Here is a 27,331-nt window from a genome sequence, read left to right as displayed (position 1 = left end):
CAGTGGATTTGGAACTGAGTACCCTCGTCCCTCTATACAAGGGGAAAGGTGACCCTCTGGAGTGTGGCTCGTACCGAGCGATAAAGTTATTGGAGCATGGAATGAAGGTATTGGAAAGGGTGTTGGAGAGGAGGATAAGGAAGAAAGTGAAGATCGAGGAAATGCAGTTTGGATTTATGCCAGGGAGAGGAACGACAGACGCGCTTTTCATTGTGAGGCAGTTGCAGGAAAAGTACATGGAGAAGAGGAAGAAGTTGTTTCTTGGGCTTGTTGATCTGGAGAAAGCATTCGATAGGGTACCACGCAAAGTATTGACATGGGCATTGAGGAAGTTAGGAGTGGAGGAATGGTTGATCAGAGTAGTGATGGCAATGTACAAAATAGCGTGCACTGCTGTAAGGACGAAGGACGGGAACAGTGGTGAGTTTGAGGTGAAGGTGGGAGTGCATCAGGGGTCGGTACTAAGTCCACTACTATTTGTAGCTGTGATGGAGGTGCTGGCTCAGAACGTAAAGGAGGGTTTACCGTGGGAGTTGTTGTATGCAGATGATCTGGTGTTGATTGCGGAAAGTATGGATGGACTGAAGGAAAAGATGAACAAGTGGAAGGAATGCATGGAGACAAAAGGTCTGAAGGCGAATATCGGAAAGACGAAGGTGATGGCAAGTGGTAAAGCATGTGGTGAGGTGGAAAGAACTGGGAAGTGGCCCTGTGCTGTGTGTAGGAAGGGTGTCGGAGTGAACTCCATTCAATGTACAATGTGCGCTGAGTGGGTTCATCAAAAATGTAGTGGTCTGAGAGGGTCATCAACCAGTGTGGCAGCTACATTCAAATGTAAGGTGTGCACAGAGGGAGCTGCAGATGGAGGAAATGTTGAGTTGGATCTTGGAGACGGCGTGAAGCTGGAAGGTGTGAAAACATTTTGCTACCTCGGAGACATGCTGAATGGAGAAGGTGGATTAGACTTGGCTAATGTGCAAAATAAAGAGATACTTCTGGAAAACGTACAGAAGTTTAACACAGTACTGTCTGTGAATTGAGTTCGATATCAGTTTACATCACTTTCAAGGATCAATTTATTTGCTTCGAAATGTCAAATGTGGTTTTTCTTTCTTTTAAAGGTCACATTAACAAAATCTAGAATAGTTTCAACATAATTCCAATGAACTTTTGGTTCTAAGTCATCTTGAAAAGTAAGTTCACCCCCACAAAAAAAATATTCCATATTAAATGCCAAGTCTGTATATATACGAGGTGTGTTCAAAAAGTATCCGACCTTTGTTCATAAAAAATACTCGTATCCAGATACAACAAACTTATACTAATCTCCTTCAAAGTAGTCCCCTTGGGCTGCCACACACTTCTCCCAACGGTTCTGCCACTGTCGGAAGCAGCGCTGGAACGCCTCTTTTGGGATGGCGCGCAGCTGGTCCGTCGCATTCCGCATGATGTCTTCTCTGGACTGAAATCTGGTCCCTTTCAGGGGCATTTTCAGCTTGGAGAAAAGCCAGAAGTCACACGGAGCCATGTCGGGAGAGTATGGAGCCTGACGAAGCACAGGTGTGTTGTGTTTGGCCAACAAACTCTGTATCAAATGTGAAGAATGGGCGGGTGCGTTATCGTGATGGAGCTGCCAATTGCCCGCTGCCCACAGGTCCGGCCGTTTGCGTCGCACAGCGTCACGAAGGCAACGCAGAACCTCTTGGTAATACTCCTTGGTGATGGTTGTGCCGTGTGGTGCATACTCTTGATGAACCACGCCACTGGAGTCGAAGAAGACGGTCAGCATGACTGACATTGCTGCGGACCTGCCTTGCTTTTTTTGGCCTCGGGGATGTTGGATGCTTCCATTGTGATGACTGCAACTTGGTTTCTGGGTCGTACCCATAAACCCAGGACTCATCGCCAGTGATCACTGTGTTGAGGAAGCTGGGATCGCTGTTCACAGTCTCCAGCATGTCCTGTGCGATCTCCAAACGGAGTTGCTTCTGCTCAATCGTTAGCAGCTTTGGTACGAACTTCGCTGAGATTCTCCTGAAGCCCAAATCCTCCTTCATAATGGAATGAACGGATCCAATGCTGACGCCCACCTCGTCTGCAAGTTCTCTGATCGTGATTCGACGATCCTGCATCACCAGGGTCCTCAATTGGTCAATGACGATCTCATTTCGGGATGTTGAGGGCCTACCCGAACGTGCTTCACTCTCCACTGATGCGCGGCCATCTTTGAAGCGGTTGTACCACTCCTTTATCTGTGTGATGCTCAATGCTTCGTCCCCGAAGGCCTGTTGAATCTTGCGGATCGTTTCCACTTGGGAATCGCCAAGCTTTACACAAAATTTGATGCAGTAGCGTTGTTCAAGTTTTTCCGTCATTTTGTCAAAAACGAAAATCCGACGGCGCTCACTTACACTTCCTCACTCATCGGCGGTCTGCCGTCGAATGACAGCTTCTGCAGGTGGGAAAAAATTGACGCGTGCGCATTAGGATCGCCTACATACGTGCACCAATCAACGCCTCCCTAGCTTCATTTGTTTACGCACGACAAATTAAGGTCACATACTTTTTGAACACACCTCGTATATACATACATTACATGACCAAAGGTATGTGGACACCCAAAGATCAAACATCTCATTCCAAAATCTTGGGCATTAATATGGAGTTGGTCCCCCCCTTTGCTGCTATAACAGCCTCCACTCTTCTGGGAAGGCTTTCCACGAGATGTTGGAACATTGCTGCGGGATTTGCCTCCATTCAGCCACAAGAGCACCAGTGAGGTCGGGCACTGATGTTGGGCAATTAGGCCTGCCTCACAGTCGGCATTCCAATTCATCCCAAAGGTGTTCGATGGGGTTGAGGTCAGGGCTCTATCCAGGCCAGTCAGGTTCTTCCACACTGATCTCGAAAAACCATTTCTGTATGGACTTCGCTTTGTGCACCTGGGCATTGTCATGCTGAAACAGGAAAGTCTTCCCCAAACTGCTGCCACAAAGTTGGAAGCACACAATCGTCTCGACTCTAGAATGTCATTGTATGCTGTAGCGTTAAGATTTCCCTTCACTGAAACCAAGTGGCCGAACCCGAACCATGAAAAACAGCCACAGACCATTATTCCTCCTCCACCAAACTCTGCAGTTGGCACTGTGCATTTGTGCAGGTAGCGTTCTCCTGGCATCTGCCACACCAAGATTCGTCCGTCGGACTGCCAGATGGTGAAGCGTGATTCATCACTCCAGAGAACGCGTTTCCACTGCCCCAGAGGCCAATGGTGGTGAGCTTTACACCACTCCAGCCGATGCTTGGCATTGCGCATGGTGATCTTAGGCGTGTGTGCAGCTGCTCAGCCTGGGAAACCCATTTCATGAAGCTCCCGACGAACAGTTGTTGTGCTGACGTTGCTTCCAGAGGCAGTTTGGAACTCGGTCGTGAGTGTTGCAACCGAGGACAGACTATTTTTACGCGCTACGCACTTCAGCACTCCCGTTCTGTGAGCTTGTGTGGCCTACCACTTCGCGGCTGAGCTGTTGTTGCTCCAAGACATTTCCACTTCACAATAACAGCACTTACAGTTGACCAGAGCAGCTCTAGCAGAGCAGAAATGTGATGATCTGACTTGTAAAGGTGGCATCCTATGACGGTGCCATATTAAAAGTCAACGAGCTCTCTCTTCAGTACGGCCCATTCTATTGCCAATGTTCGTCGATGGAGATTGCATAAACGGGTCGAATAGGTGTAAAAGTCTGAAGGGTCTAAGTGGTATATAAGGGTCCTTCGAGGTCTAAAGGGGTCTACAGGGTCCAATACTCACTCCGATGGGTACAAGGGTATGTTCCAATAGTAGTTAGGGATCTAATGGATCTAAATTCGAATGGGTCTTCAGGTCTAAAAGGTCTGAGAGTCATAGGGTCTCAGCAGTCAAGAGGGTATAAATGTCTCGAGTCCAAGGGGTCTAAAGGGTCCTAAAATGTCAAAATGAAGCCTGGCGTAACAGTTAGCAAGGCTGGCTTGGGATGGGTCCCGAGTTCAAATCTTGGGATCCCAGGGTCCTGAGTCGGCCACTGAATTAACACCAAGAGGTGCTGACTCAGCCAATCATCCTTCCGAGGTCAGCAAAATGAGTACCAGTGTACTGGTAATAGGGGTACTGCATCAGCAACACAACTGTGTCCCCAGCCAATGATGCTGTGTTGCAGTCCTGTGATGCACACAAAAGAAGAAAGGTCTAAATGGTCCATGGGTCTAAAGGATCAAGTTGTCCATGTGGTCAAAAGGGTGTAAAGGTCCAAATGAGTCTAAAGATTCTTTAAAAGTCAAGAGGGTCGAAAAGGCACGTTCCAATAGTATGTAATAGATCGAGACATAATTAATCGACAGGCATGGTCCAATAACTGTACGTAATTAATAGACGTATCCACGTGGGTCGACCGGGGCTCCACTGTCCACCCGTGTTTTTCGGTTTTTACCCCACGCATGCAGAACTAAGAGCTGGATTAAGCAATTACGGTAGTTCATGTCTGTCCACCCATCTGTCTGCAAACGTTAGTTTATGATCGAGGAACAACTTATTTAAATTGATGTTGTATTTTTAACATGAATCGGAACATGAATCGGAAAACAAACGTGGCGTTTTACAGTACACACTTTGTCTCTAAATTCAGCCCAATTACGCATGCGCAGAGAAGAGAGAATTATTTTTTCACTCTCTCTGCCTGTCTAGCAGTGAAACAAAATTGAAAATCATTCCAAACATGAAACTTAGTTTTTTTATGGATGTCGTAAAGGACACATACAACAGGTAAAACTAACTAATGTACAGTGTTAGATAGAGTGGTACAATAGACAATGCAAAACGGCGGTAAATTCCGGAATTAATTCATTTATACCTGAGTTTCTCAACCGGGGGTCCGAGGACCCCAAGAAGGCCGCAGAGTGCTGCCAAGGGATCCGCGAGATGGCAGGGGAAAATTGTTGACTCAGTCGAGTGTTTACCATAAAGTGCAGGTTTCCGCTCCGGCAAATCAACAACAAGCCAACTATTCAACCCCACACAACATATCGAAGATGGTTATGAGCAAAGAATGGTAACAGGCGCTGTTTTTGTAGACCTGCCAGCAGCATACGCAACAGTGAACCATAGGTGTCTCCTCTGCAAGATCCTAGAGATGATAAAAGATACTCACTTAACAGAGCTGTTAGAAAGCATGCTTCAGAATCGCCGGTTCTATGTTGAACTCGGTGGGAAGCGTAGCAGGTGGCGTATTCAGAAGAATGGTCTTCCTCAGGGAAGCGTGCTTGCACCGTTGCTGTACAACATCCACACAAATGACCAACCTATAGACGGTGTTACACGCCGTTTTATATATGCTGATGACATATGTATCACTGCCCAAAGCAATGATTTTAATACCGTGGAGAACACGCTGTCCGAGGCCTTGGAGGGACTAATATCCTACTAAGAAGAAAACCACCTTCGCACAAACCCAACAAAGACGCAAGTTTGTGCATTCCACCTCAGAAACCTTGAAGCCAAACGCCAGTTTGAAGTAACCTGGTGTGGAGCAACACTGAGGCATTGCGAGCACCCTATCTATTTTGGAGTCACTCTTGACCGATGCCTTACCTTCAAGAACCACATCGAGAAGACAAAGGCAAAAGTGAGCGCACAAAACAACATCCTGAATAAGCTCACGAACACAAGATGGGGAGCAAGCTCAAAAACATTGAGAACCAGTGCAATGGCTCTTTGCTATACCACTGCTGAATACGCCTGCCCTGTATGGGAAAGATCTACTCATGCTAAGCAGATGGATACCGTTCTGAATGCAAGCTGCCGATCTATCACAGATTGTTTAAAACCAAAAAACACCAACAGCCTATACATCTTGGCGGGTATTGCTCCCCTGATATAAGAAGAACGGTAGACAGCAAAAAAGAGCGACTCCGTCAAACATCAGATGAGAGGCACTCTCTGCATGGTCATACACCTACCCTCAGACGCCTAAAGTCAAGGAAGAGCTTCATGAACAGTGTTGTGACATTACAATCAACCCCATCTGAAGCCCGCATCGCTTTGTGGAAAGACCGGCTTGCCAGTCTCGAACAACTCCTAGCGATGGAAATTCTACCTGATGAAAGCCTCCCCCAGGAGCTAATTACAACTGGGTAACATGGGAGTGCCTTAACAGACTTAGGACTGGTGTAGGTCGTTCAAAGGTGTCACTAAACAAATGGGGATATACAACCAGCCCGACAACACGATGCAACATATCTTGCTATGTCCATCGCTAGAGGAACCCTGCACTGTTGCAGATCTTGCCGAATTCAACAACAAGGTGCAAAAACGTGTCCAGTTTTGGCTGGGCCATGGATAGACTGACTGTCCGTGGACACGATAAGAATACCATATCATATCGTGCGACTTTTAAACGAATTTTACAATCTTTATTTTATTTCAATTGAATTATATATTTGAACACTGGTGAACAGAAATTGCCTTCTTGTCACTTCCAATAACCTCCAGTTTAGCAGTACTTGGACATATTAAATAGGGTAGTGTATAAGGGTGATGTATAAGACTACTTCCATAGCGCTAAACTTTCTTTTTTTTAAATCTTTAATATCATTGTTCTATTAAAATTGAAGTATAGACTTCAACACTGCATGGGGTATCGTGTTCTATGAACTCTCGTACATACTGTACTGTTGTGTAAATGGCTCCGAGGGGTTAATAATGTGCAAAATAGAGCAGTTATTTCCATAAAGCGCATGTCTAGCACAAGCGAAAAGTAATTCATTGTGATATTAGATATGCATCACTCATATGTTAAGTTAGATAACATTTACCCACCCCTTTTTCTGTATCTAAAATCAATCCTTTTGACCCCATTTTTACCGTTCTGCCCTATAATCTGTCATATATGTGCTTTTTAGTGGTTTTTTTCTGTTTACAGAATCGAGCCTCGTGTAAGAGCCAACACATTAAACATGAAAACATGCACAGACACGAAAACATACAATGAAGGGAGCAGGAGACAAGAGGTGGAGAGAGAAAGGCAGATTTTTGCTTGGCCTTGAGGAGCTAGTTTGGCGGGAAAAGCCGAGATCACATTGCCAGTCATTAGCAGCCGTATTCGGTGGAGTCAGGAAGGGTTTGCCCCACCCATGAAGGGGACCACGGCCCAATGGTGAGCGGGGAGTGGTGTGGCACGTCATTGTGCCATGCATGCTGGGTCGACAAAGGTGAGGGCAAGAAAGGGAGGAGGAGAAACCTGGAACGCCGAGCCGAAGACTGCGTTTGGTCTCAAGCTCCAGTGGCAAAGCCACACCCCACACCCAGCCAAGGCACGTTTCACCCAGCGAAAGCCACTCCTCTCTCCCTCCTCACCCATGGCAGAGAAGTCTCGCTTTGGAGCTGCCGGGACTGGTGAGACCCGTTTACCAGACTCTGCATCAAGTTTGCCTGCAATTCTCTTTTCACCAGACTCTGCATCGGGTTTGCCCGCAATTCTCTTCAGTCCTGTCTGTACCTACTTTGTCTATCTGAGGCCTTTCAAAAGGCATAAGCTATTGAAGGATTGCCATTCATTTGTTGTAGTGTGGGAGTATATCGGTAGAAGGTTAAGGAATTATCATTGTTGATTTATTAGGTACGTGATTACTTCTCGTTTCCTTCCATGTGCCAGTATTTCTTCAGCATCAAATATACCTGGTCTCGTGGTGAATTCTGACTGTGGTGGTTGCTTCCTTTGGTGGTTATGTGGGGCCGTTGAAGGACTATTTGTTTGCTGTTCCCACACTGCCCAGGTGATCACGTTATGCGTCTGGAGGTTGGTTCGCTTGGCCTGTGGCGTGATGATAAAGACAAAGACACGTGATGCTTATCAGCGTGACACTGGGCAGCTTTTGGGCTCCCAATCTGTAAGGTAACATGCCATTTAGAAGCGAGATCAGACAGGGGTGTCTTTGAAATGGCCTACTGTTGCGGTACCTTTGATGCTCCCCATCGGATTTGAACCAGGAAAACAATTGGGACGAACCTTGCGGCTAAAACAATATTTAGATATCAAGTCAATTGGATGGAAATTGACAATTTGTGACCTTGACCTTTGAACCCAAAAAGAATAGCCTTATAGCTTGAGACTACCTCCAACAAGTGGTTAAGTTTTGTGAAGAGCGGAGTAAAATGCGACCTGCAGGCAGTTGACAGACAAGACAGACAGACAGACAAGACAGAATAACAAACCCGACCAACCAATATACTTGCAAATCTTTGATTTTGCAAGTACAAAACAAATAGCGTACATACTCATGGACAAGTCAGGTTTTTGAGATGATTTTCATGGCCTAAATTTTGGGGGTCGTCTTATGCACGAGTAATGTTTTGTGGGATCGACAGACTCGACATGATTGGGATGATTCTGTATTGCTCCTCTGGTTATGATGTATCCACTCCGACGGTGCTCCTGGCCCCATTCTGCTACATTGGTGTCCAACTCCGGCCAAATTCTCGCCTTCCCCCGATTGGCACATTTGTTCTTTGGCATGGTTTGCAGTTTGGTTTCAATCTTCTTCCAATCTCGAACCATCTTTTCGGAGACCCCGAACTCTCGTGCAGCAGCACAGTTATTACTTGAAAAATCTAAGATTTTTCAGTAAAAAGTAAAAAGTAAAAGTAAAAAGTAAAAAAGGTAAAAAACAGGTGAAAGTAAAAAATCTAAGATTTTTCAAGTATATTGGTCGGTTGTGTTTGTGGTTCTGTCTGTCTGTCTGTTTGTTTGTTTGTCACCGGTCTACAGGTCACAATTTTCAACCGATCTTCACGAAACTTCACCAAATGGTAGAGTTGGTCAAAAGCAAGAAGCCTATTGTTTTTGGGGTCAATAGGTCAAAAGGTCAACATAGGCCAAAGGTCACCAACTTTGCTAAATTTCTAAAATCCTCAATTTTCATCCAATTGACTTGAAATTTGAAGAGGACTTGCATATCTGGTCACTGAATTTAACCACCAAGTATTCTTGAGGTCAACATAGGCCAAATTTCTAAAATCCTCAATTTTCATCCAATTGACTTGAAATTTGAAGAGGACTTGCATATCTGGTCACTGAATTCAACCACCAAGTATTCTTGAGGTCAACATAGGCCAAAAGGTCAACATAGGCCTAGTTTCTAAAATCCTCAATTTTCATGTGATTGGCTTGAAATTTGAAGACGATTTGCATATCTGGTCACTGAATTCAACCACCAACTACGTTTGAGGTCAACATAGGCCAAAAGGTCAACATAGGCCAAAAGGTCAACATAGGCCAAAAGGTCAACATAGGCCAAAAGGTCAACATAGGCCAAATTTCTAAAATCCTCAATTTTCATCCAATTGACTTGAAATTTGAAGAGGACTTGCATATCTGGTCACTGAATTCAACCACGTATTATATTTTAGGTAAACACAGGCCAAAAGGTCAACATAGGCCAAATTTCTAAAATCACCAATTTTCATTTAATTGACTTGAGCTTCTAAAAGGATTTATATATATGGTCACTGAATTCAACCACCATCTATTTTTGAGGTCAACATAGGCCAAATTTTTAATATCCTCAATTTTCATCCGATTGACTTGAAAATTGAACAGCATTTAGACATTGAGTCACTAAATAGGGAAACTAACTATTTTGGAGGTCAAAAGATCAAAGGTCAACTCAAGGTCAACCTTCCAAAATCATCATTTTTCATCTGAAAAATCGTCACTTTTCATCCTGTTGACCCGAGCTTTGATCAAGATTGTAAATTTTAATCTTCATGAAATGGACAATTTGCTGCATCATTGGAAAACTTTTGGGGGGGGGGGGCGGATTTTGCAAGTATCGTGCTACGCATGACGTCTTCTTGTTTGTCTTTTTCGCATAGTCGACGACTTTCAGCTTGAACTGAGCAGTGTATTTTGATCGTTTCGGCATCTTGATGGGTTATAATTTCTAACCTGACAGGCAGGATCTTCATAGCAAAACCTGATCTTCATGCTTTTAAGCCCCCTAGGGCATAAAAGCATGAATATGTTTGTTAGTGTTACTTTAATGAGTGGGCAACTTTAATTATACTATAATACAACAATATTATTTTATTATTAAAACTATAATAATTTATTATTAGTAATAATAAATTAATACTGTTAAATACATTCGGATTCATTTTCAATAAGGAAGTGAGTCTTCATCGGCAACAGAGACTAGTACCGGTAAAATAACACGGACACCACTTCCTGGTTCGTAATTCCTAGAAATGCTGAGTCCTGTGCACAACAGCCATACCCAGATCGCTTAATCAGTAATGCAGTATGATCTAAACAAATGACCAGACAAAAACATGGATGATGGCGGCATGCATAGACTACTCATTGAAAATTGCCATAGTTTCTCGACGTTTCTTGTCTTGCTTGTTGTTTGGCTCGCATGCAAAGCATGCGCCTGTGAAAATATGTTCGGTAAAAATCTGGGGCCATCTTATATACGGGATATATGAAAAATAGCCGACTTTTTCGGCAAAAAGTTGGGGTCGACTTATACATGGGATCGTCTTGTACTCGAGTACATACGTATATAAACTAGAAAGTTCAGAGACCACCTTTACCCTCTACAGTCTAAAGACTAGAGGTTCCAGGGAGCCTGAACTCAACTGGTCTATATCAATATGGTTAGAATATGCATAAAAGACCCACAAACTATATAGTTTATATGTGCTAAAGGTGTCCTAGAATAGAGCCCCACCTAATAAAATGCACTAAGTCCAACTTGTCTCCATGGAAAGCAGAAAAATAAATGTTCTTAAAAATCTCTCGGTAGCAAAAGGCACCAGGTCAGCACCGAACTAATATGTGTACAAAGTTAGGTTAAGATATATTGAACGGTTTTTGAGTTCTGCTCCGGAAACGAAATGTATAACAAAATGCACTATGTCCAACTTGTTTCCATGGAAACCAGAAAAATGAAAATTTTCAAAGCCACAAGTTTCATCAAATTTGATCAGTATTTGTGACTTTTAGAGCTTGGACGTCGTCCAAACTGATGTTTATGGGTCAAGTCATGTCATAGGTCACGACGGTCATTTTTCGGACATCGTCAAAACCCGTAATGTGTGTTGAGGTTTGTTACATACTGTCTATACACCAAGTTTCAGCCTTCTAGCTACATTAGGAAGTACCAGAATGACAAAAATTGATTTTTCAATATGGCCGCCCTGCCGCGCCCATTTTTGGGCGTGCAACGCCCAGATGTAATCCCCTACTAGTTTATGTCTTAAAGATGCTGCATAACAAGTTTCATCAAATTTCATCAATATTTGTGACTTTTAGAGCGAAGACGTCGAATTGTTTACAGTCGACAGACAGACAGACGGACAGACGGACGATGGACGACGGACACGGTGTCGACAAAAACTCAGCTGGACATATTCCAGTTGAGTTAAAAAGGTACAGGGGAAATCTATCTATAATTCCAGTAATCTCTGTGTGTATGTTTGTATGTTTGTATGTTTGTATGTTTGTATGTCTGTATGTCTGTGACCGCTGTTTCTCGACAACCACGGGTCCGATATACTTTAAACTTGCCAGGTATATTGCTGGGGACCCGAGGATGTGCCTTTTCAAGGTTTCATATTAATCGGAGAAGTAGTTACCGAGCTATGTCCAAAAAACGATTCAACCAATCAGAGAGCAGCGAGCTATCACGTGTGCCGAACGTGGCGAACAGACTCTGCCTCGGACGGCACATTTGAGAGCGTATTCATTTATTTCACGTTGGAAAACTATGTTGCCGTTAAACTATGTTTTAAAACTAATTAAAACTAATTTGCGATTCATTCGCTTTCCTGCGCGTTTGTGCACGCGATGGCGATTTCTTTACCAAACTCCGCAAGCCGTTCGCTTTGGACCAAACCATTTCATGTAAATAGAGGGGGGGATTGTCACCGTACTCGCAAGCCGTTCGCTTTGGACCAAACCATTTCATGTAAATAGAGGGGGGGGGATTGTCACCGTACTCGCAAGCCGTTCGCTTTGGACCAAACCATTTCATGTAAATAGAGGGGGGGGATATAATTTTAGATATAGATATAGTACGGGCATGCCCTAGTATTTTAAATGCTTGCTTTGCATTTCCGAGCACGATCGAAGTTTGTTTTGTTTGTGAACACTGTATAAAAGGTGTGATGGTAACCACACAGCGCTGTACACCACCATATTTCTCTGAATGTCAAATAGTTATTCTGCCCTCATGGCATGATGATTATGATACTGAGAACACAACTGCCCGAATGCATAGTGCTAACTGTAAAGTTTGGTGGAGGAGGAATAATGGTCTGGGGCCGTTTATCATGGTTCGGGTTAGGCCCCTTAGTTCCAGTGAAGGGAAATCTTAACGCTACAGCATACAATGGCATTCTAGATGATTGTGTGCTTCCAACTTTGTGGCAACAAATTTGTGGCAACAACTTAATCTTGTGGTGAGGCTATTGCCCAGAAACAACTTGCTTTCGTCTCCTGGAAAGCAAATCCAACGGAAGGTAATCTCATTTCCTTTCACAAAGCCCGAAACAAGAGTGTGTCCACCCTCAGGAGAGCCAGGAAACAATATCTCTCCGTTCTCAGGACCGAACTCTCTTATCTGTCTCCCTCTTCCAAATCCTGGTGGCGTCTGGTCAAATCTGTTTCTGGTGTTTGTTCCCCCTCCATCCCCTCCCTCACCTCAAATGGCCACACGGCTGACTCCGCGCGTGAAAAAGCTGAATGCCTCAACTCTGTGTTTGCCTCTAAATCTTCTGTCACAAACCCATCCCTCTCTGTACCCACCGTACCCAGTCATACCCAGCTGCTCCTGGACTCTGTGTCCTTTCCTCCTGACAAGGTGGAAAAGTTTCTGCAAACCCTCGACTCTGATTCTGCAACTGGTCCTGACGGCATCAGCCCACGGGTCCTAAAATCCTGTTCTTCCGCTCTTTCACTCCCTCTCTCTGTTCTCTTCACCCTCTCTTTTGCTCAAGGTCATCTTCCATCTGCTTGGAAATCTGCCAACATCACCGCTTTGCACAAAAAAGGTGCAAAAACAGATCCCAGCAACTACAGACCAATCAGCCTTCTCCCAATTATCAGCAAAGTCATGGATTCCATCATTGCTTCAGATATGAAATCTTTCCTCTTCTCCAATGGCTTGATCTCTGATCATCAATTTGGTTTCAGACCTGGACACTCTACTCTGGACATGCTGCTTCTGCTTTCTCAACAATGGATGGAGGTCCTCAATGCCAAACAGGAAATTAGAGCAGTCTCCCTTGACATATCACGTGCCTTCGATACGGTCTGGCACCCCGCTCTGCTCACCAAACTCCTCTTTTGGTATCAATGTAAATCTCCACGCATGGCTGGCGGACTTCCTCTCTAGTCGTAGTCAACGTGTGGCCCTGAATGGGTTTCTCTCATCTCCTCTTCCTGTTCAGGCTGGAGTTCCACAAGGCAGTGTTCTGGGCCCTGTGCTTTTTCTGGTCTTCATCAATGATCTCTCTGACTCTCTTGAAAATCCTCTGTATCTCTTTGCTGATGACTCTACTCTCTGTCGCTCCATTCTTCATCCCTCAGATCAGCAGTCTGCTGCCTCCTCACTCTCTGCAGACCTGGACAAAATCACAGACTGGGCAAACAAGTGGAACATGTCTTTCAATCCTGACAAATCTCACACTCTTACGATGTCTCTCCGAAAAGACCGACTGGACAACCCTCCCATCCACTTTCTGAATAATCCTCTCCAAGAAGTTCTGTCACTCAAGCTTTTGGGTCTCACTATCTGCCATGATCTTTCCTGGGAAAACCACATTTCAAATCTGGCCTCCAAAGCCAGTCGCCGACTGGGCATCCTCCGTCGTGCAAAGTCCTTCCTTGGCACACCTGAGCTCCTCACCACATACAAGGCTTTCATCCGCAGCTCAATGGAATACTGCTCTCCCCTCTGGGCTGGTGCTCCTGCCTCACACCTAGCTCGTCTTCACGCTGTTGAAACCAAAGCATTCAGAATCATTGGAATCTCCCGCGATGAAGCCAACTCCAAGGGCCTCTCACTCACTCACCGCAGGCAGGTTGGTGGTCTTTCCATCTTCTACCGACTCCTCTCTGGCCTTGCCCCCCCAGCTCTCTCTGGGCTCTGTCCCGCAAATATTCCTACAGGTCGCACAAGATCTGCCTGCAACCCTCTTATGGTCAAACTGCCAAAATCAAGACTCTCTGCTCACCTTCACTCCTTCATTCCTCTCTTCTCCCGCCTCTGGAACAAACTCCCTCACTCTCTTCAATCCCACTCCACCCTCCAGGTCTTTAAAACTGCTGTTCACCACCATCTCTTATCTTCCCCCATCCAAAACCTTGATCTTTTCAACCCCCGCTAATTTCACCCCAATTCCACTTTTTTGAAATACCAACTTCTGTCCTGGAAGTCCTTGGTGTCCTTGTGTTTTATACTTCTCCCTCCACCCCACCCCCCCCCCCCTTCCCACGCCTCCTCCCCCCAAGCCCTCTCCCTTCCACACATCTCCCTGCTCTCAAATGTTGTGTTTGTGTGCTTCCCCTTCTCTCCCCATCTTGTTTTCCGCTCCCTCTTTTTGTGTGTTTTGTTTGTCTGGTTGATTTGTTTGTGAAGTAAATGTTAGCTCTTTCACGAGCCTCGATTCAGTATACAAAAACAAAAAAAAAAAAAAAAAAAAAAAAACAGTTTGGGGAAGGCCCTTTCCTGTGTCAGCACAAAGCGAAGTCCATACGGAAATGGTTTGTTGAGATCAGTGTGGAAGAACTTGACTGGCCTGCACAGAGCCCTGACCTCAACCCCATCGAACACCTTTGGGATGAATTGGAACGCCGACAGCAAGCCAGGCCTAATCGTCCAACATCAGTGCCCGACCTCACTAACGCTCTTGTGGCTGAATGGAAGCAAATCCCCGCAGCAATGTTCCAACATCTTGTGGAAAGCCTTCCCAGAAGAGTGGAGGCTGTTATAGCAGCAAAGGGGGGACTAACTCCATATTAATGCCCATTATTTTGGAATGAGATGTGTGATGTTCGGGTGTCCACATACTTTTGGCCATGTAGTGTATCTGCATTGTACTGGTCTGCACAATCGGGGTTGGCTACCAAGTGCCGTGCAATGGCAGAACATTCTTACATGCTCGCACTGGTTGTGTTCTCACTCCCAAGTTATTTCCTCGAATCGCCAGGGGGACATGCTGTTTGATACGATCAGCCAACCCAACCTTTGGGTTGAACAGCCCACGGCCAGAGCTTCACATCGGCACTTAAACTCATGTATAACATTGCTAATTTGTGAGGTGGACAGCACATCCTTGTTGACCGACTTGAGCAGAAGGCAAGAGGTGCAGATTACTTGAGGTTGCACAGCCAGGTACATGTCTGATACCGTATGTTTGATTTGTTCTTCAAACCTTCGTGATTATTGTCCTTTTTATGGCATCCTGATATATACCAAACATTTGTCAGGGCCAATCTTGTGTTCCTTTGTTGTGTTGAGAAACTTGGGCACATATCTCTTGATTATATACTCCGGATAACCATTGTCGCCGAGAATATTCATGATTTTGTCCATTTCAGCAAGAAGATTACAAGGTGAGGAAATCCTCCGAGGTCTGTTCACAACGATGTTGATCAAGGAAATTTTGTATCCCGTGGAGCTGTGGGAATCCCAAGGAGTATACTGCCCAGTGAAAGTAGGCTTCCAGCAGATGGATGTGGCGAAACCACGTGCGGATCTTTATACCAACACATCCAAGAATAGTAAATTGTTTGAAGATTCAAGAATGGTAAAGTGTTTGAAGATTCCAGCTCCATGGTAAACTTCAGAACTGGATGGAGAGTATTGAACTGTGTCAAGAATGCGTCACATGCCATCTGAGACGCATGCAAAGCCAAAATATCATCAACATACCGATAGTATAGGATGGGAGCATCCACACCTTGCCGACAAGCACGTTTCTGCATTTCGTGATAGCCCACAAAGATATTCGCAAGTACTGGGCCTAATGGAGAACCCATGGCAACTCCATCAGTTTGGACATACATAATGTTGTTGAAACTAAAATTCAACTTGCCTTGTTGCTGTGTTCATTAACTCCACAAAGACTTGTTCTGAGATTTGCGGACGTTCCACAACGCTATGATTATAGGAGATGTGCACAAATATCAATCGTCTCCGTCAGTGGATATGTTGATATTGTCCATGGTCCATGCCCAAGACTCACAAGGAAAATGTCCCACTAAGACCGATATTGTCCATGGTTGGTTCGGCACAAAATTAACTGGCCAAGTGGTTGGGAGAGGCACTGCAACCAGTATTTGATTCACTTTCACATTTCCTGATCAAAGATTCTTTCACATTTGCAGAAGCAATTTGTGCTAAAACACCGACAAGTGCGGACAACATAATCGCCTCCTTTGATATACAAAGCTTGTTCACGAATGTCCCACTGACGGAGACCGATATATATATTTTTATACATACACACACACACATGTATGACTCGGCCATGGTTTGAACCACCAACACCCGACTCTTAGCAGACGCTCGAACCATGACACCACCGTATTTTTTAAAAGCAAAGTAGCAAAGCTGTTGCTCATCTTGTATTTTTTGAGATAAAAGTGCGGTGAAATTATTCTCTCTCTCCACAACTTAAAATTAATGCAGTATTTTTTTATTTTTCCAATAATAGCTGGTCGGTCTTAAAGTATAAAAACAACATTATATTGCAAGATGGAAAAAAAAAATCATCTTTCTTACTTCCCTTTTTCTGAACATTATGTATTTGAAGTATACAGAAGGTACAGAGTGTAAAGATTATTGTCCATGTTATGTCAATAAGTAGCACATAGCAATAACAACACGACTGGAGAATAGTTTGTTCGGCCTTGAAAGTGCAAGAAATATCTATCATGAGATATATAACCAGCACATGCTCAGAAGGGGATCATGATCATCGTGGTTGATGGACGGTTCCTACGAGTGTGATCATTGGTTTCCACTCTTCCACCCACTTACCCCAAATCCTCCACATCCTCAATGCTTGTAGAAAATATATCAGCCAGTGTTGGTCAATTGTACGTGGTGTTTAAAAATAGCTGCCATTACGTTTCCTTATGGGAAAAATTTTACTGTATTTTCACATTGGCATTTAAAAAATAAAGCAGCTGCCAAATGAAGCCCTTGCCGAGAAGGGTTGTTTGCCAATAGTTAAACAGAATAAAATACCAGCAAAATCAGAGAACTAAAACAGAAATTCAGAATCAATCTAAAATTTACACCACTTGTATCCAAACTGGAAAACATTTAAAGACATTACTTTGGAGGCAGTTTTTATGCTGCATCAAGTTGTACAAAGAAACACAACAAGAGCCCTAATCCTTTGGAATCCCATGATTGAATATGAAGCCGTTCTTAAATGATGCCGTCAGGGGCCAAAAACACACCTTCCACGTAATATTAAATAAAAGACAAACAAGTACAGATACATTCGAGGTACACCGCCCCCACACCAAATAAATAAACATCCTCCAGCATGGCATTGCCGGGGCGCGATACCGCCATGTGCACATAGACAGTATTGGGAGGAAGGGGTGTACACAATACTTGATTGATTAATTGCCTAATTAAAATCAATAAACAGTAATCAAAAAAGAATTTCTTCATTAATTGGCTAATTGCATACCTCAACCACCAGTATTTCATCCGAAGATGTAACTTTTTGCAAGTTAAATAGGTAATTACCCAAGAAAATAAACTAATTGATTAATTGACTAATCAATAAATAGATCGATTAATTGATTAATCAATAAATCAAAAATATTCTTTATAGCCACATCACTTGGTCACTATTGTGTCTGAATATCAGCTTCCTAACTCAAAAGGTTCCTGAGATATTGCCCAGACGAGAAAGGAAATAAATCGGTACTTAATTAATCGATAATAATTAAGTGAGTCATCAATTAATTGATTAATCAAAAAACAAAAAATACCGTTTTTGCCAAAGAACTCACTCACTATTGTCCCCAAATTTCAGCTTCCGAGATCAAAGGATGGCCGAGATATCACCCGGACAAACAAGCAAGAAAACAAGAAAAACTAGAACGGCACTCAGTAGAGGGCATACCTCCACCTGGTTGGCCATATCACTCGATGGTGAAGAATCACTTTAAAAATTCTACTAGCTGGATCCGGATCCATATCTTCACCAAAATCTAATCGAATCGTCCTTGTCAGACACCCAACCATCCACCAAGTTTCGTCCAAATCCATCCACAACTTTTTGAGACATTCTGCTGTGTAACATTTTTGGCCCTATCTGCCAATGGTGAATAACCACTTAAAAAATTAAATAATTCTCGTATCCGAATCCATATTCAGATCTTCACCAAAATCTAAACGAATCGTCCTTGTCAGACACCCAACCGGTCCACCAAGTTTCGTCCAAATCCATCCACAACTTTTTGAGATATTCTGCTGTGTATCGTTTTTGGCGCTATCCCCCGATGGTGAAGAATCACTTTGAAACTTCTAGTAGCCGGATCCGAATCCGGATCTTAACCAAAATCAAATCATTTCGTCCTTGTCACATACGCTACATCTCTGCCAAATTTCGTACGAATCCATCCACAACTTTGAGATATTTCGATCACAGACAGACGAACAGACAGACAGACAGTCAGACAGTCAGACAGTCAGACAGGTGTGAAAACATAACCTCCATCCACCTTTGGTGGCAGAGGTAACAACCAGAGTGAAAACGGAGCACTCCCTTTCGGAACGCGTCATTGCCGGGCCCCCTTCGGTGCCCGGCGATGACCTTATGCAGCACCTGGAGATGGAATAGGAAAGGAGCGGTGTACAATATAATACAACAACAACATGCATTTTAAGGCCATGTTCCCTGCGAGAGCGGCGGTTAGCCTTGCGGTCCCCATGACAATCTTCTCCATTTTGCCCTATTTTCTGCATCTCTCCTTGTTAACCCCCTTGCTCGCATTTCTTCTTCCACCATCTTTAGCCAAGTCTTTCTCGGTCTTCCCCGTCCTCTACTTCCTTCTACATTAACTTCCATCACTCTTCTCAACCAGTCACTTTCATCCTTCCTCAATACATGACCAAACCATCTCAACCTGTTCCTCTTCACAGCATCAATCACAGGCAATATTCCCATCATCTTTCGCAATTCATCATTTGTCTTCCTCTCTCTCAACGATACTCCGCACATCCATCGAACCATTCGCATTTCCACCCTTTCCAGCCTTCGTTGCTGCTCTACGTTCATTACCCATGTCTCGCTCCCATAAATCATAACACTTCTCACACATGCAGCATACACCTTTCCCTTCAGCTTCAGCGACACTCTCCTCCTCATCAGCACGCCACTCAGTTCCCGAAACTTCTTCCATGCACATCTCACTCGAGCAACCGTTGCCGAGTCTGATCCACCTTCTCCATTCAGCATGTCTCCGAGGTAGCAAAATGTTTTCACACCTTCCAGCTTCACGCCGTCTCCAAGATCCAACTCAACATTTCCTCCATCTGCAGCTCCCTCTGTGCACACCTTACATTTGAATGTAGCTGCCACACTGGTTAATGACCCTCTCAGACCACTACATTTTTGATGAACCCACTCAGCAAACATTGTACATTGAATGGAGTTCACTCCGACACCCTTCCTGCACACAGCACACGGCCACTTCCCAGTTCTTTCCACCTCACCACATGCTTTACCACTTGCCATCACCTTTGTCTTTCCGATATTCACCTTCAGACCTTTTGTGTCCATACATTCCTTCCACTTGTTCATCTTTTCCTTCAGTCCATCCATACTTTCCGCAATCAACACCAGATCATCTGCATACAACAACTCCCACGGTAAACCCTCCTTTACGGTCTGAGCCAGCACCTCCATCACCGCTACAAATAGTAGTGGACTTAGTACCGACCCCTGATGCACTCCCACCTTCACCTCAAACTCACCACTGTTCCCGTCCTTCGTCCTTACAGCTGTGCGTGCTCTTTTGTACATTGCCATCACTACTCTGATCAACCATTCCTCCACTCCTAACTTCCTCAATGCCCATGTCAATACTTTGCGTGGAACCCTATCGAATGCTTTCTCCAGATCAACAAACCCAAAAAACAACTTCTTCCTCTTATCCATGTACTTCTCCTGCAACTGCCTCACAATGAAAAGCGCATCTCTCGTTCCTCTTCCTGGCATAAATCCAAACTGCATTTCGTCGATCTTCACTTTCTTCCTTATCCTCCTCTCCAACACCCTTTCCAATACCTTCATTCCATGCTCCAATAACTTTTTCGCTCGGTACGAGCCACACTCCAGAGGGTCACCTTTCCCCTTGTATAGAGGGACGAGGGTACTCAGTTCCCAATCCACTGGAATGTGGCCTTCTTTCACCACCAGATTACAGATCTCTGTCATTCTCTTCACACCCCAACTTCCTGCTGCCTTCAACATATCTCCCACAACTCCCGTCGGCCCTCCCGCTTTTCCACTCTTCATTGCTTTTATCGCTTCCTCAACTTCCTTCTCAGTTATCTTCTCTGCCGGTCCTAAAACTGGGTTACTCTCTATGTTGCCATCCCATTCATTCTCTGTATTCAACAGCATTTCCATATATCTTTTCCATCTTCCTTTAATTCCATCTGGGTCGACAACGATTTGTCCCACTTCATCCTTCAAGCAACTCACCCCCATCACATCACACCTCTCTTTCGCTATGTGCTTTGCAATCCTGAATACTGCTTTCTGACCCTCTTCCGAATCCAAGCGTTCTCCGAACATTTTCCTACATGCCTCCTGCGCCTTTGCTACCTCTTTCTTTGCAGCCTTCCTGGCTGCCTTATAACTTTCATGCTCTGCTGTTTCTGCTCCCGTACCCTTCGCCTTCTGCCACTCTTTGAACTTCTTCCTCTTCTCGTCAATCCTCTTTCCAACCTCAACATCCCACCACCATGTTTCCGAGTGCCTCGGTGGTCCTTTTGTCCATCCACATACCTCACCAACGGCTCCCAACAGACTAGCTTTCATTGACATCCAACCACTTTCAAGCTCAACCACATCATCCTCTACCCTACTCAGCCTCTCTTTTAATGCCTCCCTTACTGTCACCTCTTTCAACCTCCACACCTTCATTCTCGGTTGGTACTTCACCCGCCGAGCTCTCCTCGCACCTTTCACCCTTATGTCGCAGACACCCAAGTGGTGCTGTGAAACAGCCTCCTCCCCCGGGATCACCTTTCTTTGTGTCCCGGAGGTGCCCCCTATCTCGCCGACGCACCATCAGGTAGTCAACGGTTGTCGTCGACCCACCTGACGTGTATGTAACAAGCTTATTGTCCTCTTTCTGGAACTGAGTATTACAAATCAACAAATCAGCTCCATCAGCAAACTCCAAAATCCTTTCACCTTCTCCATTTCTCACACCATATCCGTAACCCCCATGAACTCCCTCAAAACCATCCATACTCCTTCCCACATGTCCATTCAGGTCTCCTCCCACCACAACAACTTCCTCATCTTTCACATTTTCCATCAGCTTCTCTATCGCACACCAGAACTTGTCCTTCTCTTCATCGCTTCGACCAACCTGCGGAGCATATCCCGAGATGACGTTCACCAAGAGCTTTCCAATCATCATTTTCACCATCATCAACCTATCACTCACTCTAGTCACACTCACCACACTGTCTACAAACTCCTCAGAAAACAGGACACCAACACCATTCACACCCTCCGGGCAGCCTTGCCACACAAACTTGTATTTCTGTCCCTGCCTACCCTTCACCATTCTCACACCACTTCCCTTCCATCTCGTCTCTTGCACACAACATATGCCCACTCTTCTTCTGACCAATACTTCCACCACTTCTCCTGATCTCCCTGTCATTGTCCCCACATTCCATGTCCCAAACCTCAGAAACCGATCTCCACTTCGGGCTGCACCCTGCCCATATGTACTTGTGATTGTCATGGTTCTCTTTTTGAGGCAATGTTTTTATGGCCGGATGCCCTTCCTGACGCCAACCCTCTTAGTCGTCTCTTACGACACGCAGGGATACGGTGTACCTATTCTGACCAGGGTACACACTGGGAAACGTTTAAAACATGTAAATTCTGGGGGGGGGGGGGGGGGGGGCGTCAGCATCACGACTGCGGTTTAAACATATTCCAACAATATCCAAACAGAACGATGAAAAAACAATCCGGGAAAAGTCTCCAAGCGAGAACGTGGATTTGAGAAAGAAGGAGCAGAGGCGGAAGAAAACGAGATACAGGGGGCGGGGCACAAGCCGAGACGAGGAGGAGAGCGAACAAGCACGTGTCCGGGAGGAGAGAAAGAATCAATATAGAATTCTTTGTCTCAGGAGGTGAGGTGAGGGGGAGAAAACAAAATAAAAGAAACAAGCAATACAGTGAAGGAAAGAACCCAAATCGACAAAACACCGACGGGGGGAGGGAAGCCCCAAGTCACCAGGCCGCGCACGAGGTACGACTCAGAAAACGATCAACTACACACAAGTTTGCACGAACCACAAACCAACACCAACTAGAAACACACAATAACACGTACACAGCAAAATAACCAGTGGAAATTTGACAAAGACAAGAATGGGAAAACACTCAAACTTCGATGCCGTGGAGAGCTCGAAGCACGCCTCACTCGCCCGAGGAACCGGAAGTCCGGTTGTACAATATAATGATGTATATATTTGCGGACATCACCAAATAATCTTAAAGGACACTAATATTTAAAGTGTGCAATGCAAACCTGGGGTCAGTCTCATTTGGTCAGTGCTCAGACCACGCCGCCAACCATTTGTTTTTTTTTATTTCTACGGAAAACAGAAAGAGGCAAGTAACGATAATGAGCTTATGGCAGGTATAATGCAATGTAAACTTGAGAAACATTCACAATTCATTGTTTGACATTTGCACAAAAACATTGAAAGGCCAAATAGATGCCGGCAAGCAGTACGTGTTTGTGAAGGAAGTTGCTTCCCATGATCATTTTAAGGTTAAGATGTAGCCAAGGTATGATAGCCGAGTTGGCAGCCATTGGACAGAACGCTGTTGGGTCCTTCTGCTTTCAGACCCAGGGAACAGGTCCCAAGCCCATGCCCTACAGCAATATTGTCTGTCAATGTCTTTATGCAATTCAAGTACAAACATTGCCATGAACCATGAGATAACAAACCAAGTGTGGTTTCCAAGGGTTAGGACGGTCACAGAAGCTGCCGAGTTATTATAATCCACGCCAGGTCCAACAATGACACACACTGCAGGAAGTCTGTGATCTCAACTGCATTTAACAGGAAGTTTGTTTAGCATTTACTTAGCAGGAAGTTTGTGATCTTAATACCCCCCTCCCATCCCCAAAGTGGAAGCAATCAACCTCCCCTCACCCTGCCCAAAGTGTATGACATCTACCTACCCTCACACTGCCCAAAGTGTATGACAACACCCTCCCCTCACCCTACCCAAAGTGTATGACAACACCCTCCCCTCACCCTGCCCAAAGTGTATGACAACACCCTCCCCTCACCCTGCCCAAAGTGTATGACATCTACCTACCCTCACCCTACCCAAAGTGTGTGACAACAACCTACCCTCACCTTGCCCAAAGTGTATGACAACAACCTCCCCTCACCCTGCCCAAAGTGTATGACAACAACCTACCCTCACCCTGCCCAAAGTGTATGACAACAATCTACCCTCACCCTGCCCAAAGTGTATGACAACAACCTACCCTCACCCTGCCCAAAGTGTATGACAACAACCTACCCTCACCCTGCCCAAAGTGTATGACAACAACCTACCCTCACCTTGCCCAAAGTGTATGACAACAACCTACCCTCACCCTGCCCAAAGTGTATGACAACAACCTACCCTCACCCTGCCCAAAGTGTATGACAACAACCTACCCTCACCCTGCCCAAAGTGTATGACAACACCCTCCCCTCACCCTGCCCAAAGTGTATGACATCTACCTACCCTCACCCTGCCCAAAGTGTATGACAACAACCTACCCTCACCCTGCCCAAAGTGTATGACAACAACCTACCCTCACCTTGCCCAAAGTGTATGACAACAACCGACCCTCACCTTGCCCAAAGTGTATGACAACAATCTCCCCTCACCCTGCCCAAAGTGTATGACAACAACCGACCCTCACCTTGCCCAAAGTGTATGACAACAACCTACCCTCACCTTGCCCAAAGTGTATGACAACAACCGACCCTCACCTTGCCCAAAGTGTATGACAACAATCTCCCCTCACCCTGCCCAAAGTGTATGACAACAACCGACCCTCACCTTGCCCAAAGTGTATGACAACAACCTACCCTCACCCTGCCCAAAGTGTATGACAACAACCTACCCTCACCTTGCCCAAAGTGTATGACAACAACCGACCCTCACCTTGCCCAAAGTGTATGACAACAATCTCCCCTCACCCTGCCCAAAGTGTATGATAACAACCTACCCTCACCCTGCCCAAAGTGTATGACAACAACCTACCTTCACCCTGCCCAAAGTGTATGACGACAACCTCCCCTCACCCTGCCCAAAGTGTATGACATCTACCTCCCCTCACCCTGCCCAAAGTGTATGACATCTACCTCCCGTTCCCCTCCCCAAAGTGTATGACATCCCCTCCCAACACCCCCTGCCCAAAGTGTATGACATCCCCTCCCAACACCCCCTGCCCAAAGTGTATGACATCACCCTCACCCACACATGCTGGAAGTGCATGACATCCTCCTCCCCTCCCCAAAGTGTATGCCATCACCCTGCCCAAAGTGTATGACAACAACCTCCCCTCACCCTGCCCAACATGAATGACATGTACCTCCCGTTCCCCTCCCCAGTGTACGACATCCCCTCCCAACACACCCTGCCCAAAGTGTATGACATCACCCTCACCCACACATGCTGGAAGTGCATTACATCCTCCTCCCCTCCCCCAAAGTGTATGCCATCACCCTCCCCTCATCCTGCCCAACATGTTTGACATCTACCTCCCATTCCCCTCCCAAAAGTGTATGACATCCCCCTCCCTCCACAAAGTGTATGCTATCCGCCTCCCTCCCCAAAGTGTATGTCATCACCCACCCCTCCCCTTGCTCAAAGTGTATGACATCACCCTCCCCTCTCCGGTGTATGGCGTTGATAGAGCATAAAAATGAAATAAAATGAGAAAATTAAATCCGCCTCTAAAAATACGCCACAGCTGCCATCGGACACCGTTATGGCGTCGCACTAACGTTCTCATCATCCTATCTTCGTGGAGACGGATCAGGCGGGGGCGTATTACCATTAGACACGACGGATAGTTCAAATATCTACATGCTTAGAACGCCAACGAAATGAGGAAGGCCGCGAAAAACAATAGGCGCGGAGTTCAGTGCAACGAATTACGAAAAGCATTTGGCAGCAGAGCTCGCAGATTAAAATGGCGGCCGTTGGAGAAAGAAGCTCTGAGGTAAATCGAGAAAACACCAAAAAGTCAAAACATTCCACATTGTCCACCAAGGACTGTTTGTAGATATTTTTAAAAAGACAAAATGATGGCGGTGTTACAGTGAATCGCTTTTTGCCACGAATAACGCTCGGTAGTAGCTATGAGACGTGTTCGAGGAGCCAGGTCGTCGTCGTCGTTCGACACCTTCCCTCCCCAGGCCCGGTCGGCAGCTTGGCCTAAGCTTCGAGGGAAGGCGCTCTGCCGACCGGGCTCCAGCACCAAAGAACCAGCAGCCATGGGGCTCTTTCCAAAAGCTAAACGTCGAGCGATCCGCCTCCCTACAGCTCGGCAAAACAACATGGGAAAAAAGCGAGAAGCAAAATCGCAATTCGGAGAAGAGGAGGAAAGAGCAAGAGCTACGAAAAAGCCACAGAGGGGAGGGAGCTGCTCTCCCTATATATACATGTAACAAGAGGGAGGAGAGAATCTGGCGGCAGAGACTCGAAGACTCGGACGGTAAAGACAGACTGAAACCTCTGCATCGACTTCGGTTCCCTCCCTCTGCCTTCTCTTTCTGTCTTTCTATCTGTTTCTCTCCCTCCCACCCGATCCCCCGCTCCGGGAAAATAAAGAGCGGAGACGCATACAGGGAGACGACGGAGTTAAAGACGGGACACTGTCGGGAAGTCTTATTTAAAAAGAAAAAGTCGTCGTCGTCGTGTCCTGTTCCGTCTCGGTCTTCCCTTTCGTCCGTGAGAGAAAAGTGTGCGAGGAGAAAGGAAATGACCAAGACTGCTGTTGAGGAGATATGGAGATTGGGAGAAAGGGGGTGAGAGACGGTGCGAGCGATGTAGGTATGGAAAGCGAGGCGCCTCGCCACACGGAGAGGATCAGAAGGAGAGCAAAAGAGAGAGGAAGAGCGCGACACAGGGCGGTTGTTGTTCTGGATATATATTTTATCGTGCCCGCTGTAATAGTGTGAGAGCGCGGACTCACCGGCAGGTAGCGCGCCCCGCTAACGGGGTTTCCTCGCCATGGCGCCAGGGGCGCGCCGCCCGCGCGGGACTACGACGGGGCGGGGCCACGAGTGGATGGGAGGGGTTTGGGGGGAGGTTGAGCGATGGATTGCAATGGAGGAGGTGAGGGATCGAACGGGGTGGGGTGAAGGAGGTGCCAAAAAAATCGGTGGGAGAGATCATTTGGGCGGCACGACGAGAGACCGCACACGGATAGGGGAGGGGAGGGGAAAGAGGAGGGGTGGATGATAGTGTGGGATCAAGGGTAGACGGGTGGGATGGGATTGGGAAGAACGAGGTGGGGAGGGGAAAATAGGTTACTGAGACGGCGCATCGGAAGAGGGGCGAAGGGGAGGTGTAACACGAGTAGGAAAGTAGATTGGGGAGGGGATGGGAAAGGAAAATGGTGGATGAAAGGGGAGGTGGATGGGGTTGTTAAAAAGGATAGGACCGACGTGAAGGAAAAGGGGAGGACGGGGCGAGAGGAAAGCGGCGAGGGAGGAAGCGGATTGGGACGCAGGAGGAAGAGGAGGGGCGGAGCGTGGGCTGCACCACGCAGGCCGGAAATTGTGGGGGGAGGAGGAAGGGGGCGGAGCGATAGGAGGATGAGGTATAATTGGTCGAGGGATCTCGTATTGAATTGATAGTTGGAAAATGGTTCCTGCCTTTAAATGGAGGAAAGTGAATTTTCACACGTACGCGTCCTCCTTTACCTCTTTTACATAAATAATGTTAATTTGTCGGGTGATTACGCAAATGTTCCACCAG

General features: G+C 45.9%; 1 protein-coding gene across 4 annotated transcripts in view; it reads right to left on the bottom strand.

The window, feature by feature from the left end:
* The window catches only part of LOC137436479 (uncharacterized), a 175,056-nt gene extending 148,003 nt beyond the window's left edge, over window positions 1-27,053 (bottom strand). The window contains exons 1-3 of one of the 4 annotated variants that reach the window (XM_078786464.1): window positions 26,544-27,053; window positions 22,857-22,920; window positions 5,184-5,306 (exon numbers count right to left, since the gene is read on the bottom strand). The gene's annotated coding sequence lies outside the window, so the exon portion shown is untranslated. Of the gene's footprint in view, window positions 1-5,183; window positions 5,307-22,856; window positions 22,921-23,282; window positions 23,461-26,543 lie in introns of those variants that run through there. The other 3 variants (XM_068130305.2, XM_068130306.2, XM_068130307.2) reach the window with 3 other exon arrangements.
* Between the last annotated feature and the right edge of the window lie 278 nt (window positions 27,054-27,331).

The sequence above is a fragment of the Myxine glutinosa genome, chromosome 11, assembly GCF_964187855.1.
Source record: "Myxine glutinosa chromosome 11, kmMyxGlut1.1, whole genome shotgun sequence".
Lineage (NCBI taxonomy): Eukaryota > Metazoa > Chordata > Myxini > Myxiniformes > Myxinidae > Myxine > Myxine glutinosa.
The sequence above is the reverse complement of the archived record's forward strand: the minus strand, read 5'-3'. Positions and strand labels throughout refer to the sequence as shown.